Genomic DNA, 22,900 nt, shown 5'->3' with positions numbered 1-22,900 from the left:
TTTATTCACAATTGATCATGCGATAGTGTCCATAATTCATATTACATCCCACAGTAGTATCACTTTACCTTATAAACGTTACTCCTCACAGTAGAGCCCCTTTTTCACATTACATCACACCGAATTGCTCCTTATTCACATTACACCACACCTTATTGCTCTTTATTCACATTAGACGACACAGTAGTGCCCTTTCTATACGCAATGCCACATAGTAAAGCACCTTATACACATAATTCCACACAGTAATGCCCCTTACACATGAGACCCATTATTAATGTCCTTATAAACATAATGTGCCTTACACATTATGACAACCTTTATTAATACCCTTTTACACATAATGTCCAGTGCCCCCTACACATTTGCTGCACATTATTAGTGCCCCTATACACATAATGACACACATACAGTAGTACCCTGTTACACATATGCCGCATATTATTAATGCCCTTATACACATAATGACACACATAGTGCCCATTTACACATATGTTGCACATTATTAATGCATTTTTACATGACACACATAATGCTTCTTACACATATTCCGAACACTACTGCACAACCAACCCACTCACATGCACACAGCACTCACACTGCCACTAACACTAACACTGTGACCTCTGCCTCTGCTTGGATACATGTTTGCTCATAAATCTTGCCTCAATGCTAACGTCGGGCACTTTTTTATTTTTAAATGAAAATGCATCTTATTTGCATTTCTATGTAGCTAGGATGCACAAGCCGCTTCTGCCGATTAAAATGATATGCAGCATGCCTATATACTGTGTGAGACTGTGGCTGTATCTGCATATGAAATGCTACACACAGAATATAGGCATGCCGCATATCATTTTAATCAGCAGAAGCTGCTGATGCCCCTAGGCATATCAAATGCCCTAGGCAATTGCCTAGTTTGCCTATGCCTAAGGCCGGCTCTGCTCCTGTGTTTCAAAGAGGCTGTCCATCTGTGCCTGTGCAGCAGCTTCTGTCTCTGCATGTTCCTCCTCTCTGTCCCCTCAGAGCCACCTCCAGGTCACAGCCTCCTTTCTGCTCTCCACCTGGTAAGCTAGGGCTGCCTCTGGTTCCATCCCAATTTGGAGTCACCTCTGTAGGGGGCAGAGAGTCAAGTCACTGCACCCCAGCCACACAGCAGGGAGCTCCATTCTCTGCTCCAAATGCTGCTCACTGCCTTCGGTCACCAAGAACAGCCACAGCCAGGTGAGTTGTGTAGCACCATTCTCCTGGCACTAGATCCGGCAATCTAGTCTCCGGCCAACTCCACCTCTGCACCACCTATCTCTACTCCACCCAGCTCAGCTTCCTTTACACAGCTGCCGGAAGCTATGGAGATGCTCAGGACGTGGCTGTGCTGGTCCAGCTGCCTCTTCCCCATGTCAGGACACCAGGACCATGTACTGCACCTCACCTCCTTCTCAATAAGTTGTGCAGCATCCCACTCTTCCTTCTTAAGAGGGCTGCACTAACTGCTGCCCCTCTCCATTGGTTCCCTCGCAGTACGATTCCCTTCTTGCTGGGGTCATGTGTCACTCACTGGAGCTAGCGTGTGAGTGAGAGTCCCTGATCACCAGGCACTGGCCCTGTAGCTGCACCCCACTGCCACCAATGTAGTCGGACTCCATTAAACAAATATATATGGCTACTGCTTGTACATATTCCTGATGAAGGGGCTGTGACCCCGAAAACATTTGATTGGACATGCTGTGTTAAATAAATTTTGTCTGCTTGAAAAGTCTCCTGAGTGCCATGTCTTTTCTGGTTGGAGTTCTATGAATAACCTTCACCATGCACATGGAGCAAGCTGCATCCAGTGTGAGTGCTGACAACCGTTGGGGAAAGAAAAATAAATAAATATATATATATATATACACACAGGTTGAGTATCCCATATCCAAATATTCCGAAATATGGAATATTCGGAAATACAGAATTTTTTGAGTGAGACTGAGATAGTGAAACCTTTGTTTTCTGATGGCTCAATGTACACAAACTTTGTTTAATATGCAAAGTTATTAAAAATATTGTATTAAATGACCTTCAGGCTGTGTATAAGGTGTATATAAAACATAAATGCATTCTGTGCTTAGACTTAAGGTCCCATCGCCATGATGTCTCATTATGGTATTTTGGATACAGGATACCTGACCTGTGTGTGTGTGTGTATATATATATATATATATATATATATATATCCATGTGTATATAATGGCACTCACTGTCCTTTTAGCAACCACCGGGGTGCCCTCCTTCCATAGTATAGCAAGTGATGGTTCTCTGGGATGGATTACTGCTCCTCTCCTCTATGTATAAAGAACCAGGCGGCACTCCACGGGTTTAAATAAGTTGAAAAATGTATTCAAAATATATCAAGCAATAACAAGCATAGTGGACACCAACGTTTCAACGCCTCCTGGGCGTTTTTGTCAAGGTGCTACGCTGTGTGGTGAAAAACAAAGTTTTTGTTTTGTTTTTCACCACACAGCGTAGCACCTAGGACCTAGGAACACAGCTTTTTTAGGTCAAAGTGTGGACGCAGGTCTACCCCCCCCCTGCGGGGGACGCGCAGACCACACCCAAGGAAGGGGGGACGTGTGGCGAAGGTGCAGGGACAAAAACAAGATCTAGTCTTTAATCTGACTGGCAGACCACTTGACGAGGCCACCCTGAGCCTTCTTTCCTGTGGCCTTTCTTTTGTACCCACGTGTCCTCACAAACCTTTCGAGACAGCCATTGATATGTATAAATTTGGACGTAAGCTAAGGCTTCGCGAGCATTTTGGGGACACTAGCCACAATAGTAGATCCCCTTTTCGTCCACCATCCACATATGATCCGCCCTCCTCCAACCCCAGCATTAGGACATACATCCGTTTAGTAGAACAAGACATAATTTTCGGTGCCCCGAGGAAGTCTTTTGATAATTTGTCCAGGATGGAAAGGCAGGCACTCAAGACACTCAGAAACGACACCTCTATTGTCATCAGACCCGCCGACAAAGGGGGAGCAATTGTCGTACAGGACTGGGGAGACTATCACCAAGAGATATGTAGACAATTGTCAGATACTTCCCCTTATCTATGCTGTGAGAACAACCCCATTCCTAATTTTAAAAGTCGAGTAGACTCCTTACTACAACAAAGTCTTCAATCCAAGTGGATTGATAAACATACTTTTGAATACCTTACGTTCACCCAGGGGTGTATCTAGGGGTCTGAGCGCCCCTGGCAAAGTAAAGGACTGGCGCCCCACACCCACCCATATTTGAAATATCGAAGACGCATGTGCCAAAAAGGGGGCGTGGCCACTCAATAATACTCAAATACGAATTACACCACTCAGTAGCATTCCTTACTAACATAACACAGCACAGTAATGTCCATTGTTGTCCTTAAGTGTAGTGTACCACATCATATACCCCTTATACACATTATGCACCACAATAGTAGGACCCCTTATACCATCTAGTACTGGTGCCCCATACACATTATGCCATACTGCATGAGCCAAAATTCACATTATGCAACACGGAATGAGCCAAAATTCACATTATGCAACATGGAATGAGCCAAAATTCCCATTATGCAACACAGACTAAGCCAAAATTCGCATTACCCCACACAGTATGAGCCAAAATTCACATTACCCCACACAGAATGAGCCAAAATTCACAATACCCCACACAGTATGAGCCAAAATTCACATTTCCGCACACAGTATGAGCCAAAATTCACATTACCCCACCCACATTACCCCACACAGTATGAGCCAAAATTCACAGTACCCCACGCAGTATGAGCCAAAATTCACATTACCCCACACAGTATGATCCAAAATTCACATTACCCCACACAGTATGATCCAAAATTCACATTACCCCACACAGTATGATCCAAAATTCACATTACCCCACACAGTATGATCCAAAATTCACATTACCCCACAAAGTATGAGCCAAAGTTCACATTACCCCACACAGTATGATCCAAAATTCACATTACCCCACACAGTATGATCCAAAATTCACATTACCCCACACAGTATGATCCAAAATTCACATTACCCCACACAGTATGATCCAAAATTCACATTACCCCACACAGTATGATCCAAAATTAACATTACCCCACACAGTATGATCCAAAATTCAGGGACAGTGACAGCAGGGACATAGGGACAGGGAGAGTGACAGCAGGGATAGTGACAGAGAGCCAGCAGGGACAGTGACAGAGAGAGTGACAGCAGGGACAGGGAGAGTGACAGCAGAGACAGGGAGAGTGACAGCAGGGACAGAGAGAGTGACAGCAGTGACAGAGAGAGTGACAGCAGTGACAGGGACAGAAAGAGTGAGTACCTGAGCAGCTGATGGGGCTGTGGTCAGCGGCGGTGCAGAGGCTGAAGTCAGCGTTGGTGAGGAGGAGGCCCTTGGCAGTGGTGGTGACCAGGAGAAGGCCCCGGGTGGTGTAGCGGAGGATGACATGGGCAGCGGTGGAGGACATGGGCAGCAGCGGTGAAGAGGAGGAAGCCCAGGGCAGCGGCTCTGTGGAGATGGTCTTCGGTCCCTATGACCACGGCATCACCATTTGAAATAAAAAAAAATATATATATATATATATATATATATATATATAACTCAGCAGGTGCCGGCTCTCCCATAAGCTCCTAATAACGCATCGGGTGCCCACATGTGAAGGTTTCAATAGATAGGCAGGTGTGTGCGGCACTCACGGCGACTTTCAATAAGCAGACTTTAGACAGCAAGAAGTTAGCAACGTTTTAATGCTTTAAGCATTGAAATGTTGCTAACTTCTTGCTGTCTAAAGTCTGCTTATTGAAAGTCGCCGTGAGTGCCGCACACACCTGCCTATCTATATATATATATATATATATATATATATATATACATACATACATACATACACACACACACCTTTTTATGTGTTTAAATTCAATAATCATACAAAAACAACCCTTTTTTTGCACTATTAAAGAGGACAAATACATGCTGCCTGGATTGATATTGATTAAAATGTTTTGTACTCAAAGAGGAGCCATTATATTTTGTCAATATAGAAAGTTGTAAATGTTAACACATCTGTTTAGACTCTGGTAAATGTGTGCTAGGGTGATAAGGATAGCTCCATTCAACAAGTGAGGTATTGCTGGCAGTTCTCTGTATGGGAGCATTACATGCTGACTTTATTATACTCAATCTGTATGTTTCGTGGCAACTCTGGAACAATGTGCATGTTCAGTTTAAATGTGAAGGCACAACTTTGTAGAATATAATTATACCCCGAGCACTCCCCCCCCTCCCCCATTAGTTCCTCACCCGCACTGACGCCCTGGACCATAGCAGGAAGCCGCACACCGGCAGTCACTGTAATTGGCGCCGGGGTCCGACACCGCGCTACAATCAAGAAACTACACCTTACCAGCAGCCCTTTCTGCAGTGACCTCCCGACAGCAAGGGCTGCTGGGAGCTGTAGTTTCTTGATTGTAGCGCAGTGTCGGACCCCGGCGCCAATTACAGTGACTGCCACTGCTGCGGCTTCCTGCTATGGTCTACAGTGCGGCCAGCCTGCCAGGTGTCAGTTCGGGGAGACGAACTACCAGGGAGTGGGGGGAGACACACCTTGGGGGGCCGGAGTGGACAGTTGCTGACATTAATATTAAATCTACCTACTGGCCATGGGTGGCACCGCTGGGCGGCATCCCTCCTTGGCTGGCGCCCCTGGCGAGTGCCATTTTGGCCAATAGGTAGATACGCCCCTGCGTTCACCCACCCAGTGTGTCCAATCATACACACCCTACCTAAAGTCCACAAGACACTCTCTCACCCACCAGGTAGGCCGATTATATCGGCAAGAAATTCATTGTTGCAACCACTGGCAGTCTACGTGGATTCATTTTTGCAACAAATAGTACAACAGTACGATAGCTACATAAGGGACACCATGGACTTTCTAACCAAACTCTCCGATTTACCACGGATAAATAGAGATGTCCGACTGGCAACTATGGACGTATGTTCGCTTTATACCATCATTCCACATGAAGACGGCTTGCAAACGTTGAGAAATGCTCTCACCGCCCATCCTCCAGTAAATCCTCCGATTGACTTTATTATCCAACTGGCCGAAGTAGTCCTGAAGTTCAACCATTTCGCTTACCTGGATAAATACTATGTACAACGGTCCGGGACCGCTATGGGTTCAATATTAGCGCCAGCCTATGCAAATATTTATATGGCGGCTTACGAGACAACGCACATCCTGCCAACTTATGGGGCCCATATCCTGATGTACAAACGTTTCATCGATGATATCTTCATCCTTTGGACTGGGATGACGGAGATGTTCAACCAGATGGTCCACACGTTAAATGAGTTGGAAAATCCGGTAAGATTTACACATCATATTGATGACCATCGGATCAACTTCCTTGACATCACGGTTACCATAGAATATCATGTGATTAGCACCACACTGTACAGGAAACCTACTGATAGGAACACCCTTCTTCTATCCATTAGCCAGCATCCACCAGCACTCAAAGAGAATCTGCCCATTTCACAATTCTTGAGAGTTATGCGGAATAATACGGATGCAACCATCATGGAACAACAACTACAGGAGATGTCACTGAGATTCCGGGAGCGTGGATACACTGATGGATGTGTACAACGATGTCTACACAAAGCCCGCGGGAAATACTGACCATCCAACACCGCTACAACAAGTGCAAGCATCACCCCTGACCGAATGGTATTTACCACGACCTTTGACAACTATACTGGCAATATTAGTAAAGCCCTCCGCAAGAGATGGCCTATCATCACATCTGACACCTCACTCAAGTCAAAAAATACACGACCCCCCATGATGGCGTATCGAAAAGCACCAAATCTTAAACAACTCCTATTGAGACCAACAGCTAGTTCTATCATAACCAATAGGACAACATGGTTACAGGAACAGAAACCTGGATGCTTCAAATGTACTGGCTGCACCAATTGTAGTAGCATGCTCACTGGTCCAACATTTCCCCAACCACACTCTGGACGTCCCATCAAGATCAAATATAGATTACACTGCATTATGGACCATGTTATTTATATCCTCACCTGCCCGTGTGGACTGTATTACGTTGGGATGACTTTTAGACGCTTTCGGGATAGGATGGCAAATCACAGGACCATGAATCAGGCCATGAATCAGGCCATTGAATCTAAAAAGGCAGAGCACTTGTACCTAGACATTTTTTGACGCACCAACATCAGGTGTCCTCACTGTACATCTTATTGCTTATCTCAAAATATCTCCCTACCTGACTTGATCTACGTTTCTCATCCACACTCATTACTCGCTTCCATGCAGGATTGCCCACTCTATGCAGGATTGCCCACTCTATGGAACGCCATCCCACGCACAATAAGACTCTCCTCTAGTCTCCAAAACTTCAAGCGTTCTCTGAAAACTCACCTCTTTAGGCAAGCTTATCAAATTCCGGAGCCACCTACCCCGGAGAACCTTCATAAACTTTCCTATCCAATTACATCCCCACTATACAGACCGCATATAACCTCACATACTGTACAGTATTTTCTCTCTATCTTTACTTTCCCATCCTTCTGACCCCTGGCCAACATTGCTGTGTCACCCTATCATACAGCCTACCAAGAACCTTTACAAGCTGGTGGACCATTATGCTATAGATAGCACCTATCTTTGTGTATCAATGCCTATTTACCCATAGATTGTAAGTTTGTGAGAAGGGCCATCCTACCTCTATGACTGTTATTACCAAGTTTTGTTTATCACTGTTGTTTCAATTTGTAAAGCGCAATGGAATTTGCTGTGCTATAGAATAAACTGTTAATAAATAATAATGATCAGCATGTAGGTATAGGGAGTTAAATGTTAGCATTCCCCTGCATTGCTCCTAGTTGTTCAAACACCTGTGCCTCTTTGCACTCCTGACCTCATTGATTCTAGCTGCAAAACTGTATGTGCCATGTATAGAATAGTGGAAAATGCAAATGCTAACTCTAAGGCTGGATAAGCACTACACGATTATCTTTCCAATCTTTCTGTCTGGACCAAAAATCTGGTAATGTATGGGAGCAACTGACAATTAGCATTTGCTCACAAACACTGAAAAACAGACTAAAATGTCTGTTCACACAAATTGGTTAAGCCATTTGAATTAACTAATTTCTCCGAACAACTATTTTTGCCCATTTTCCAGCTTTTGTGAGCAAATGGTTAATTGTCATACAGTATGTTCCCATACATTACCAGATTTTCACTCCAACCAGAAAGATTGGACAGATAATCTTATAGTGTGTATCCAATTTAAGTTTTAATTAAGGTATAGAAGTGTGATGAGTATAATTGTAAAATATATAGGCAGGTGGTGTAACCTAAATGTAACTGAAGTTCAAAATGCAAATTAACTTTAATTGACTACCGTAGAATTTTCTTTAACTAAGAAAGGAAATAGGAAATAGGATTTATGAAGTTTATCAGTTAAAGTTTTACCATTCTTATTTAAAATCGTGATTATTATTATTATAATGCACAGTACATGTTAAGCCATGTATTAATGGAAAATTGATAGTTGACCAAATAAAGAAACATTTAGAGATTTGCCATTTCCGAATAATAGAGTTTGCCTGTGAGATTACAGAGCATAATAATCCCTCCCACCTCTCTTTTCTGCCTGTGTGAGTCACTCTATATTCAGAGCGGGGCTTGCATGTCTGTGTAAGAGCAGGAGCTGCAGTGAGGAGTGCTGAAGCTGTGCACTCCTTCTGGGCGAACTGACAAGATTATAGCCTGGATGTGCCATTTTTTCAAGGAGATTGTGGGGGAAAGAATTGGGAATTTTCATACCAGGAGCGGTTTCTAAAGCACTCTGCATGCTCCACTGCATACTTACTGTCAAGGTAAGAACTTTATCTCTTCAACCTATCTCTATGTCGAGCGAACATCATCACATTTAATGTCCCCAAATCCTTACAAATTGTTCTGATATATTTTAATTAGTGTATAGAGAGCAGAATACATTTCAAATTTTGAATATTTGCCTTCAAGAGTCAACTATCAGTCTACAAATCATACTTCTATACTTTTCCTATAACGTACTGTAACTCCTGTAATTCTGGCTGCCTCATTTGTTAACCTAGCAAAACTATATACAGTATATACTGTAGATATATATGTGTGTGTGTGTGTGTGTGTGTGTGTGTGTGTGTGTGTGTGTGTGTGTGTGTAATCAAAATATTCAAATATTAACAGTGCCAGTACTCTTCTGAGAATCCCCTCTATTGTACGGTCCTGCTGCAAGGTAATATTTGATTTTCACAAAAATGTCCTGTTGCCAGCAGCAGATGTGTCAAACAGTGCAGCTGCGTCTGTACATATATAGGATCGAGAGGAATACAATTACATTTGTTTTTTTCGACTTTCGTATTTATAGTGGATACTTTATTGCTTTCAAATGACTTGATGACTGGTATTTCTTTACTAGAAAGTGAAAAATGTCACTTGCGCTCAGAGCCAAAACAGAACACTGATTTACATCTGTACCACATATTATAACCTATCTATTTCATTCCATTAAACAGAAGCGTAGAAGTGAATGTGGTGTTTGTTCAATTCCATTTAATGGATCGTGACATTAACAACAGTTTAGTAGAGCAAATAAGCTAATCATTATGGTACAGTGACGTTGCCAAGTGTGACAATCCTTAAAGTGTATTCCAGTCAGGTCTCTCATGGTGTTAGTGAAACCACCTTTGCTGTTACTCTAATACTGGGTATACACAGGCCAATATATTGGGCGTTCAAGTGAACGGCCAATATATTGTGAGCCCATCGATGGGTGTGTACCCCCAATATGTCCGTGAATGACAGCTGATGACCAATACATCTGCATATATATTGGGTCATCTGGTAATGTGTATGGGTGGTCCGCTGACCGCCCATACACTTGCTGCAGGGGGCTGACGTCACAGTTGGGGGATACTGCTCAACACGTCAAGCGGACAATCGGCATGTGTACATTTACTTTGATTAACCGATTGAATTGTGCAATGGCGAGTTCGCCGATGTGCTGAGCTGGATTAAGACTTCAGGCGGCCCAGGGTACTAAAGACCGGGGGTCCCTCAGGTCTAAAATTAAAACCGTAATACAAATATATATATATATATATATATATTATATACACGCTGTGTCATTATCCAGCCAGTTTGGATATACTGTATTATATTCAAACAGACTGCTGCCTGTCTCTGCCAGTTGTATTTGTGTTTCTATGTGGGAATGCACCCGGTCATTACTACCAATGAGGAATTAAGGATGTCTACAACTTATATACATACTGTCTAGATAGATAGATAGATAGATAGATAGATAGATAGATAGATAGATAGATAGATAGATAGATAGATAGATAGATAGATATGGGAGCCAGAGCCTTAACTACAAATTTAATTCATACCATACAATAAGTTCAATGCAGCCTGTCTTACTTTTGCTCTACTGCTGGCAAAGACAGGCTGTGAGTGACACACATAGAACAGGAGGAAAACGAGAAGTTCTTCTCACCTCCTCTGAGCACAACCACCTCCACATACTTTGTGCACAGCAGGGTTCATGCCTCTTTCTTCCCTGCAGCCTGCACTCCAGCCAGTAATGGAGCCACAGGCTGCAGCTGCACATACCATTGGACAGCTGAGCCGACACTTGGCAACCCAGCAAAGCTCTGTGGCACCGACAGCGGAGCTCAGCGCCACAGATTGGATCGACAACAGAGATCCGATCTGTGTCTTGCATCAGTGGGGCCCTCTCAAACTGGGGGGCTCAGGGGTACTTGTTCCCAGAGGGCCCCACCTAATTTGTCCTTAAGTAAGATTTTGGTTTTGTGTCTGAAAACCAGTAAAAAGAAATAACGAGTAAAAAATAGTGAGATAATAGAATGCTGAGCAAGTGCTTTTGTAGTACATCTTTATTTTTGTAGTAATTGATAGAACATTTTCTATCCGTACACCTGATAGTAGCACACTGTAACACATTGTGATCATCCAGCAGCTTTGTGTCTATTTCTAGGTAAATAATAAGTGGCATACTATTAAATAGTGTCCATCTGTAGAGCTCATGCATCATACCATTCTTGAAACAAATATTTTTGTATAAAAAAGTTGAGTTTGAGTGGCCCTAAAACAATAAAACTGATGCATTTTTTAAAAGAAGAGTCGTAAATGCCCTTCTATCCTAGCGGAGGTCAAAGAGTGATCTTCTAAATACCAAAGACAGGGATAAATACAGCACCGTTGCATTAGGATAGACATAAGGATATCCTTACAAAGAAATAAGGATTAAATAAGGTTTGAGATAAAAATATGGTAAAAAAAAGGGGCAGACTAGAAGGGCCAAGTGGTTCTTATCTGCCGTCAAATTCTATGTTTCTATTGAACAAGCTCTCTTTTCCTTCAAAAATTAAAACAAATGTACAGTAGAGGTATTTTTTAAAAGACACAGTGATAACTTTTGTCATGTAATGCTGCATATCTCAGCAATATATAAACAATGTACATATGTGTCCTCATTCACCAAGCATTTTTGCACCATATGGCGATAGTGATTGGTAATTCTTCATAAATTTTGTATCTTATTTGTAATATTGCAGTGGCGAAACTACTGCATGGTGGGCACAGATGCGAAAATATTGTTTGGTCCCCCTCCCCAACCCTAAATCAGGATCTCTTTGCATGTGCCACCAAAAAAGGGATGTGGACTCATCACCATATCCAGTATTAGACAGCATTATACACCTTTCATAAATATATCTAAAAACTGGGTTTTTCCATGGGAACGTGTGTCGACAGGTATGTGTGAAAAGAAATTACCTTATACACTACACACAGCATTATTGACCACCATAAAATACTGACAGCAATAGTGACCGCTACAGACTACACACAGCGTTAGTGACCACAATACACTACACACAACATTAGTGACCACTGTAAAATACAGACAACATTAGTAACTGCTGTACACTACATATACTACACAGCATTAGTGACTCAATCTCTCAGTCTCTTGAAAAAATCGTAGAACAGCATATTTAAATATAGGATATATATATATATATATATATATATATACACACAGTATGTGTATGCGTGTGTGTATATATATATATATATATATATATATATACCAATAGCAAAAATCAGAGGCGGCACTCAGAGACTTTGAAATCAGTGAAAAGCTGTATTAGTGAGGTCTTTTTTTTTTTTTTTTGACTTTGAAATCAGTGAAAAGCTGTATTAGTGAGGTCAACGTTTCGGGGACCACCTCCCCGTCTTCAAGACAAACACACAGTGACAATAGTGAACAATAAATACACACTTACCCCCCTCTTCTTTCTGATCTCCCCGCCAGCGTCCGCCGCAGCCACGCCAGCCGCACTTCCTGTCCGGTATTCTGTGTATGACGTCTAGGGCGGAAGTGACGTATCGTTATTCCGTGGGCCGCGTGACCATGGCAACGCTGGGGGGGAAAGAGAAAAAGTGAACACTTAAACATCCACTTTACATGATCACAATAAAATCGTGCTTCTTATACATAGTTAAAAATAGGGCAGTTATCAGCTAGCTGCCTTGTTGTGTTAAATTGAACTATAATTTATATTCAAAAAAATACATTTAAAACTTACATTTGGTAAAAATACAATTCATCTAAATGTTGATCGATGTGTTCACATTAACCCATTTACTACCTCCTATGAATAAACTCCTAGTGTTTAAGACCCGTGCATCAAAAAATAATTAATTGATGACAGGATGAGTGTTAGCTCATATATTATAATTGTACAAAAACCCACATCTAAATTACCATGTCTTTAACTATAATGCATTTGACATTTTGCTACTAATAAGATGTTCTTTTTGGCCTTGCCTTGCTCTCCTATTGTCACTCCACTCTCTCCATTTGTGAATACAATTTTTACATATCCCACCTTGTATATATTTGGGACCTTTTCACTAGGAAAAAGCGGTCCCCTCAATTTAATTTCCTACCTGTCTTCACAGAAAATTAATCAAACCCAGGCTATCATTTAGGCCTCCCGGTTTCAAGGTGTTTAACCTATGAATCCACCTGGACTCCAGTCTCAGTAACTGTTGTCCTCGGTTGCCACCTCTAGGCAATATTGGCACATGATCAATGATCCTATGTTTAAATGTTGCCATGCCATGCCTATTTTCCCAAAAATGCCTGGCCACCGGCTGATCCCCACTGCCCATGGCCAGAGCATTGCGAATTGCCTGCCTATGTTGTGCCATCCTTATCTTGAACTGGCACTCAGTTTTACCGATATAGTAACACCCACATGGGCATATGATAGCATATACCACGAATTTGGTGCTACACGTCAACGGCCACCTGATCGGGAATTTCTTCCCTGTATATGGGTGGACAATATAGTCTCCAGGTGAAATGTGGGAACACGTGGTGCAACCTGTGCACTTGTAGCATCCATTCTTACGTGCTAAAAAAATCTTTACCGGGGTTGCTTTTAATTTGGACATATCCGTCTTAACAACAATGTCCCTGATATTTCTGCCCATCCTGTGGCTTGGTATCAATCTTTTGTCCTGAAAGATCTTTAAATCTGGGTCAGAAGTGACCATGGGCCATAACTTTCGCACCTTCTTTTTAATGTCCTCGCTCTTAGTTGAGAACTCGTTAACCCATGGAATGACTTTGGTCATATCCCTTGCTGCAGCTGGTTGCAGTAGCTCTTCTCTATTTTTATCTGCAGCTTTTGCTCTAGCTGCCCGCAATAATTTTCAGGGATATCCCCTTTGGAGAAATCTTTGCTCCATCTCATCCAATTGAGTTAACATCTCTTTCTTGTCACTATTAACTCTACATACCCTTAGGAACTGGGAATAGGGGAGACCTTTGACTGTCGCCGGGGGATGAAAACTGTCATACCTCAACATAGTGTTGCGGTCTGTCGGTTTCTTATACAGACCAGTGACAATCTGTTTATCTTGGATTTTAATATGAATATCCAAGAAACAGATCTCTGTTCTACTGCTTGTTACGGTAAATTTTATAGGGCTAGTTGTGGCATTATGTGTCAACACCACATTGTTTAATGTCTGCTCTGTGCCCTTCCAAAATAGCAATAGATCGTCTATATACCGGTAAAAGATAAACAGGCGATCCCCCACTTCTTTATCAGCAAAAAAGAGCTCGCTCTCCACCTCCCACATGTAGGAGTTTGCAAACGAGGGTGCCACCGATGAACCCATGGCACACCCCGTTTGCTGTCTGTAATAACCCCCATCAAAAATAAAAAAAAATGTGGGTCAAGGTAAATTCCAACAAAGCAATGAAAAAATCTACATCTGGTCCCTCATAGTGTATATTACCCGTTATCACTAATACAGCTTTTCACTGATTTCAAAGTCTCTGAGTGCCGCCTCTGATTTTTGCTATTGGTACATGTCAGGGACAGGTTCCCTGGGGAAGGCACCGGAGCGAGGTACACCCTGAGGGGGAGGACTGGAGTGCCGGAGGTTATCTTCTACATATATATATATATATATATATATATATATATACATATAAATTGAGTGGTTGTGCGATCAATATCCTCTGTCTTTGTCCATTGAAACGTCCGTAATTTAATTGATGTGAATGCAGGCACCTCTTGTGTTACCAACACTGTTCATCCAAATGTATGGCAGCTAAAAGAGAATGAGGGCGCACTCAGTGAGATTAGATATCAAAAGTATTTTATTGATAAGTAACAAGCTCACGTCCATCAAGGTTTAAAAGTATATGGTTGGTTCACCGATGCCTCCGGAAAGCAACAGCGGCATGTTCCACACAGCTTCAGCGGCAGTGTAAATTCGTCAGCGTCTTAGCCCATGGACAAAGTACTCGACAAGTGTAAGTCAATCACGTCCTTCCAGGCCATATATATATGAGCATAACAATACGAAAGGCATGGCATGATTGCTCATATTGGAACTCTGTCTTTTGCCTTTTTCACCCGCCTTTGTTACATACCCGCAGTGACAAACTGGCCACCGTACTATAATAAATCAATCAGATTTAATATTAGTACTGTCAACGTCTGCGGCCGAGGGCCCTATCATTGCCGTGGGCCACGGTGTTCTTCTACCCTGCCGGTAGTCCTGTCACTGCCTGGCAGGAATCCAGAGAAGACTCTTTGGCTTTGCTGGCCTAGATTGCTGGATATAGCTAACACCATCTCAACTACTGAATGTTTTTTTTAAACTTGCTGAATTGAGTCAAGCTGCCATCCCCATACAGGACTATGGTAACTGGCGGTAAAAAGGTACCACATGAGAAATTTGCCATTGACTGTGCGGAAATGATCTGCTGCTTCTGATTAGTGATTTGTTTGTTGCTTGGTCATGTATCATGCTTTTGTGTACATATGTAAGCAAAGTTACAATAATGCAGAACACTGTCTCTGCTGTATTAGAGATGTTATAACAGTTCCTAATAGCAAATTCTTTAAAAAAAAAAAAAAGTGGCAAAGTGGAAGATAAGTGTATAGATAGTACACCAGAACTTCTATGCATATGATCGCAATTGCCTCTTTTTCCACTAGTGATGATTAGTACAGTCTCCATTCTGGCAAGTTTGATAGTTTATAAAAAATTAAAGCAGGTGTATTTCATCGGCCCTATTAAAATGGTAACTACATATAAGCTACCTTCAATCACCAAATTTTCCTCCTTGTCAGAGTTTGTACTTATCTATTTCTAGTCCTCCCACAATTTGAAAGTTGTATTACTGAAACCTCCAGGACTTCTGTGCAACTCCAGTTCCTTAGTGGTATACTCAGTTAAAGTCGGATCCATTCCGACATGCGTTTGTCGGAATGGATCCGACAAGGGCTATTCAATGAACGGCCAAATCCGACTGTTGGATTTTCCCGTTACCAGTGTCCCTGCCACACTGCTGCTGACAGCACTCAGTTGCTGTCAGCTGCTGTCCCGTCTTCCTCCCAGCTCGTCCTCATCATCGCTGCTGGGAGAGAGGAGCCTGGCCCGGAGGCTGACCATCAGAGGTAGTGTCCTGCAGCCCGCCTCCCCAGTCCCCCGTCTCATGTCCGCAATCCGAATTTTTTTTAAAGTTGGACTGAGATTGTCAGAAAAAGGGCCTAAACCTGTCGGATTTGGCCCCGTTTCCGACAGAAACATGCGGAATGCGGATCAGCGGCTATTCCGCCGATCCACGTACTTTCCAACAAGTCGAATTTCCCAACTTGTCAGAAAACTGAGGGGGATATTGAATAGGTCGCAGCCTCTTCCGACCTTAAGAAGTCGAAAACTGCCTGCTTTCCGACAAGACGGCAGTTTCGACTGTAATTGAATATACCCCTTAGTGTCATTCCGTAAAGAGGGGAAACCAGCAGTCATCAAAATTATAAGATCGGAAAAATCCTTCCTACAGTACCAGATCAAATGCAGACGAAGTCAGCCAGCCTCCGAACCTGTGTAGTTTATGAGAGTCACAGTTTAAAGGGATAGTATGGTAAGCCTAATTATGTGGGGTGATATACTCAAGAAATACAAGTGTCATATAGGTAAATGCAGATTGCATTACAAATGGGCAGAAGTCTCCAAGACCAGACGTAGGATCCTATTTATTAACAAGTAGCAATAACCTTGATTTTTATTTTTATCACTACATAGCGCAGTGATCCATGATAATAAATTTGGGTAATCAGCATTTATCTTCATTGTTACAAATGAGGTGCTACGTAAAGTGATTTTTATTTAACTACACTCCTTTCTCCTCCCTTAAACTCCCAACTACACATATCTCCAGTCACTGTTGCCTCTGCCTTCTTTCCTGCTCCCACACTTCCATTACATCCAGCCAATCACGTCACTCAGCCCCTACAGAATTCATTATCTACTAATTGCCTTCAAAGTAATTTGCACCACTGACTTTACAATTACAGTATGGCTGCTGTGCTATGTTTGTTATTATATTACCAAATCCATAAATTAGGATGTAATTGCACATAGAATACAGTATGTGTTCTTTAAAATATTATAAAGTACAGTCCAAGTTTCATTAAGTGCACAGTTTGCTAACAAGTAACAAGTGACAAACCATGGGGGTAATTCCAAGTTGATCGCAGCAGGAAATTTTTAAGCAGTTGGGCAAAACCATGTGCACTGCAGGGGGAGCAGATATAACATGTGCAGAGAGAGTTAGATTTGGGTGGGTTATTTTGTTTCTGTGCAGGGTAAATACTGGCTGCTTTATTTTAACACTGCAATTTAGATTGCAGATTGAACACACCACACCCAAATCTATCTCTCTCTGCACATGTTACATCTGCCCCATCTGCAGTGCACGTGGTTTTGCCCAACTGCAAAAAACTTCCCTGCTGCGATCAACTTGGAATTACCCCCCATGTACAGCATTTGCACAATTTCCAAACAAATAATTTGCAACAGACAGTTGTCTCTTCTCGTCCCACCTGCCATGCATGTATGCTTCGCAGGTGAGATTATTCATGCCTGCATGCATCTCATTTGCAGGAGCATGTGCACTATTCAATGCTATGGATTGTGGGTAAGATGAGGCATGCCCCATCTGTATCCTGTATAGGGGGGGGGGCTATAAAAGGTAAGTACTGGACAAATTTATATAATATGTCATTAGGAATGGATTTGGGGCATGGGGCCCCTTGGCTTAGTGTAGCTGGGTTACTTCAGGGTATTATTATTGTAAAACTTACTGTCAGACTTTTTAGTGCTTAAACTGCTTTTCTATTTTTAATATATTTATTGCTATTTCTCACCTATGTAACACTTTTAGCACTAAAGCTGCTACTTTCTTACTAGTGTGATGTCTTGGGACAGTTGGGTTGTGCTGGCCCGGGGGGTCCCTGTTTTGGGTTTGAACCTTAGGAATGTTAGGTATCCACCTGATGAGTTCATCTTGCTGAGGTAGGTAGGCCCATATTTTTTGGACAAAAATGACACTAAGAACCTGCATTTTACCCCATTTTAAAATGTTCTGATTATCAGTGTTCTTAGTGCTTACAGTGTGCACTTGCATCTTCCCTTTTTCCCACCTATATCCTGCTCTGCATTCTAATGCTGGGTACACCCTAGACGATATATTATGTGTAGAGACAATCAACGACATGGCATCCCGATCATCCATCCTGATCATCTTTTAGTGTCTACAGCCAATACATCTTTTAAAGTTGTTTACTACATATGTATTGTACCAGCCGTGCTGCACAGCAGATGCAATATATCTGAAAGATTTGCTGTTAATAATGTACAGTGTGTACAGACAATCTCCAAGTGTATATAGGGATATGATTGGTAGCTAGCCATCATCTGTATAGACATAACATTTGAATAGGAAAGATGATTGTTAAGTGAGTGTGTACAATATTGTTTATTCTCAATCATTATTCATCAGGTCAGACAGCAATTACGTTGTTCAAGTGTGTACCTCACATTAGACCAAACTGTGCTGAAACCAGCACAATATTGATTACTTTATAATAAAAATGTAATTAGATTATTATTTTTAAGGTTGGAACTAATGCCTTCCCAATTGTAACAATCAGTATGTATGTACTGTATTTGCAGTCATCATACAACCCAGTTACAGTATCCCATATTTTCCAACATTCATCCATGCGTGAGGTCAAGCATCCGAACCTACAGAAATGTGAATCCCAAATCTCAGAACACCTCTACAGCCTTTCTCTAAAAATAAAACATCGACTTGCAGCGTGCAGCACATATTTAGGGGTATTCTAATTTCAATCAATATGAAGCACATTTTAGATCTCCCAACCTATTCCCAAAATATTGTGTACTGAATAACCTAATTTTTCCAATGAGAGCTTAATCGCCACAAAAGTAATAAAACATATAACACTACCCATAAATAAAAACAAGCAAACATTGTTTTTGTGCTTAGGAAACCATTGAGGAACGTTTATTACCATATAAAAGAGATTATTAAAAAAGCTAAACACATTCTGCTTTATCTATAAATGTAAACTAATCTATCCCAAAGTTGTTTTATCTCAGATTGATCCTCTACAGAATACACTAAAGAAGCTATAAGTGTTTTCTACATAGCAACTTAGCCAGCTGTAGCTGTAGTAAATGTTGATACTGTATTTTCTCTAGAGTACTTTCATGGAAAACAGCAAGTCAAATAACCAGCTCTGCATTTCCCAGAACATACTGTAGGCATCTATTGATAGAAGCTCATTTTGATTACATATTTTATTAAGAAAATTACCATAAAAAGATAAAAAGTCTTTAATAAGTAATACATTTATATTTCCTGTATTATAGAATTTTGACACTGGTATATACAGTATATTTACTAATAGATCAATAAGAAGAAGAACCAATTTTGCAATTAACATACCATGGGAGAAAAATCTTAATAGCCTTAGAAAAAATTGCCTATATGATTAGTTACTGCATGTAAATAATGAATAAATCATTGAAATAATAGTTCACAAGTATGAAGCTTCCATGGTTTAAAGACTTTATATATTGAACCCTGAAAACCCTAGCTCTGGAAAAAGGGTCTTCTAGATAATTATTGCCATCAGTATTGATGTTCTGCAACAGTATGAGAAGGTAGTTGTCACATTGTTAACAAGAACCGTAACTAGGAATGTGCAAGTGTCCAGGGCTAAGGTCCTAGTAGGCGGCAAAATCACTGCTCTACATGACACCTCCATTTGGCTTGCAGAATGCTATAGCGACCACAGAAGCACTAAGGAGTGTCGTTAGGTTGTTCCGGGCATGCACCCTGTAGCCTGTAAAGCCACCCAGAGCATCTCAGAGGCTCTGCCTTAATATGACATCATGATGTCACATGTTCAGGTGGGGCTGGCTCAGTATGGATTATAGCACTGCCCAGTGCATTTTATATGTGTGGTTCAGCAATGAGAAGTCACATATGTACAGAAGGTACTCAGGTTGGTCGTGAAATGGTAAGTCTCTGCTTATTGTTTCTTGGCCAGTATCATCACTGAGCTGATGTATGTGTCTTTATCATAGGCTGAATATGCAAATACACCCTTATTGTAGTCTACATTAGAATTTCCCTTCCCTCCCTTTCCCACCTCTCACAATCATACAAATCTGGATGGGTACATGTAGGTGTACCACTTTTTTGTGCATACCAAGAGTGATATCATGCAAGGTATGCTAGCTAATTGCCATAGTGCTCACCCTGTATCAGACACAATACAAACACAAGATTCAGCAAGATACTGTTTCCTCTGCAAATAAGTGCATTAGCAATTTTAAGGGGATAAGCAGACATGAATTTACACCCAATTTTGCATAAGCTTTGTTGTAAATTACACTACTTTGCAATCAACTCTGCATCAGCCCTATAGACTGTAAGAGATGCTGACTTCATCTCATTGACTCATTGACTGTAGCAGTGAATCTGGTGTTTCAGCGGTGAATGAAATGCCAAATGCTGGGACTTATGTCTAGGCATAAATGGATGGGTTACGAGAGCAGCTAGGAGTGCGTTACCTGACCAGGTCGTATCCCATACATTTGTGGAGCCCCGCTGCTTCCCCTGTCCGTGGTAGAGGAAATCCGTTCTATGCAAATGCAGAATGGAATTCCTCCTGCTGCTGCGGCCCCCTGGGAGTGATTTTGTGGTCTATCACTCCCAAAGTTGCACCCCAGAATGCCGTGCGAACAGCAACCCATGGCGCAATCGTCTATACCAAAAGTTCAAGGAGGGAAACATAGTTCACCTCACAAATATGCTGGTTTCTGCATTTACATGCAACTGTCATATTCTGACCACTGATATACCAAGCGCCAGGATCCAGATACCATCCCTCTGGAACCTGCTCTCTAGAAGAAGGGGTAGGCCCTCAAGCAATGGTGCCCATTGGGGGTTTCCCCCGTACTGCTGTGGGCAGTCCAACCCTGTCCATTGATGTATTTGTGCAGATTACATTCTGACATACACTATCGAGCCTTGACTTTTAATTACATTCAATTTTATACCAAAATGTAACAAATTACAATAAATAAACAAATCCTAAATTGGTGGATATGACCTACTGTGTAATAAAAATAATACCTTTATTATACATAGGCACTAAGAGATTGTCAGAAAAGCACCACTGATAAATTTCCATTGATATTTTTGATTTCAACCTATCCAATGCACCCACACGAGGTGACTCACTTCTTAGCAAGTGATATTAAACAGACTTTGCTATTAATTAATTAATTTATTCATTTAGTTTTCAAAATACTTGTCTAATTCAGTGAAACTCATTCTTCTTTTTTATTTCTTATTTGAAAGGTTGCAGAGTTGAGATACTTTTCTCAAAAACATTCCTTGCAGAATCTGCAGTTGTAACAGCACATTTTTCTCTGCTGATCTGGGGGCTAATTCAGGTTGGATCGCAGTGTGCGATCCGACCGGAATTTTTGCTGAAAAGATGCGGGTGCGTGCAATCGCCTCTGCCTGTCAATCAGACAGAGGCGGTTGCGGGGCGGGAGGGTGGCAATGCTCCGTTTCCAGGGAGGAGATGGAGCGTTGAGGGGGCGGGGCGTCATGAATGGTGGGCGGTGCGGCACGAACGGGGATGTGTCGGGGCATGATCGTGGCGGCTGCATGATGTCACACGCAGCCGCTATGATGGGTAAGATGGCGTTGAGAATCCTGCGGGCGCAGGTAGGCTGCGCCTTCAGGAGCCATCCTTAGTTTCTGCTGACAAGCAGAAATTGCGAAGCGATTGCAATTTCTGCTTGTTGAAGGGGGGAGGCGCCGGTCAGCATGCTGGGCGACCTTGCCTAGCAATGGGCGGCCCCCAGCATGCGACCAAAAGGATAGCAAATTCTGCTGATTAGCAGAATTTGCTATCTTTACTGAATTAGCCCCCAAATGCAGCTGTAATGAGAGCTGTGCACTTGTTCATGCTATAATCCAAAATTTTGGGTTGGTTATATTTGTCACAGCCAAAATCGCGGTTTGAAGTTCGAGCTCAAGGTTACAATTCACAGCTGGCACTTAAAACAGAAGATGATAAAATAAACTACAGTATAAGATGCTGCCTGTTTCAGTACACAGTAAAAGGCACATTTTTATAATGTTTTTAATAATTTTTTTAAAAATTGCATTTCTGTGCTTCTATCCAAACTTCTACTCAATTTTAACTTTAGTCTGAAATTTGCTAATTTATTGCAAATCAGGTTGAGATCCACTGTGAGTCAAATCTGAGGCTAGATTCAGAGATGGACGCTAAATACACAGCAGCCGCGTAAAAATATGTAAAAGTATCAGGAGGCGCCTGTAGTAGAAAGTCACCCACTGTATGCTTTTGTGATCCGCTGCTGTGTCTGAAGATATAGCATTGTATCATCTGCATGAACATTGTTCATCTGCGTAAAGGGGGATAAACACTAGGCGATTTCAGCCTAAGAAATAAACGAAAACAACATAAATGTCATTAGCGTTTATTTTTAGGCTTATATCATCCAGTGTGTATCGGGGTAATATTGGTGACCGATGAATGATGCGCACTCCTGCACGTCATTCAGCGTTCACTAATATTGAGCTGACATGCAGCTCAACCCATCAATCTCGGGCTGAGCTGCATTGTCGGGAATGCCGGCGGTGATGTCACTGAACATTATCATTGAACGATAACGTTCAGTGTGTATGCACTAGATCGTTGAACGCCATATTGTTCAATGATATAGTTGTCCATCACCGGCATTACAGAATTGGCTAGTGTGTACCCCCCTTAACCCTGAGAGATA

At 41.9% G+C, this 22,900-nt stretch overlaps 1 protein-coding gene across 2 annotated transcripts in view; it reads left to right on the top strand.

Moving 5' to 3' along the window:
• The first annotated feature begins 8,772 nt into the window (after positions 1 to 8,772).
• HRH2 (histamine receptor H2) overlaps positions 8,773 to 22,900 on the top strand; it is a 204,651-nt gene continuing 190,523 nt past the window's right edge. For both annotated transcript variants that reach the window (XR_010180171.1, XM_063930529.1), the window contains exon 1: positions 8,773 to 8,970. The gene's annotated coding sequence lies outside the window, so the exon portion shown is untranslated. The remainder of the gene's footprint in view (positions 8,971 to 22,900) is intronic.

The sequence above is a fragment of the Pseudophryne corroboree genome, chromosome 6, assembly GCF_028390025.1.
Source record: "Pseudophryne corroboree isolate aPseCor3 chromosome 6, aPseCor3.hap2, whole genome shotgun sequence".
NCBI lineage: Eukaryota > Metazoa > Chordata > Amphibia > Anura > Myobatrachidae > Pseudophryne > Pseudophryne corroboree.
This window is presented reverse-complemented; position numbering and strand designations above follow the sequence as displayed.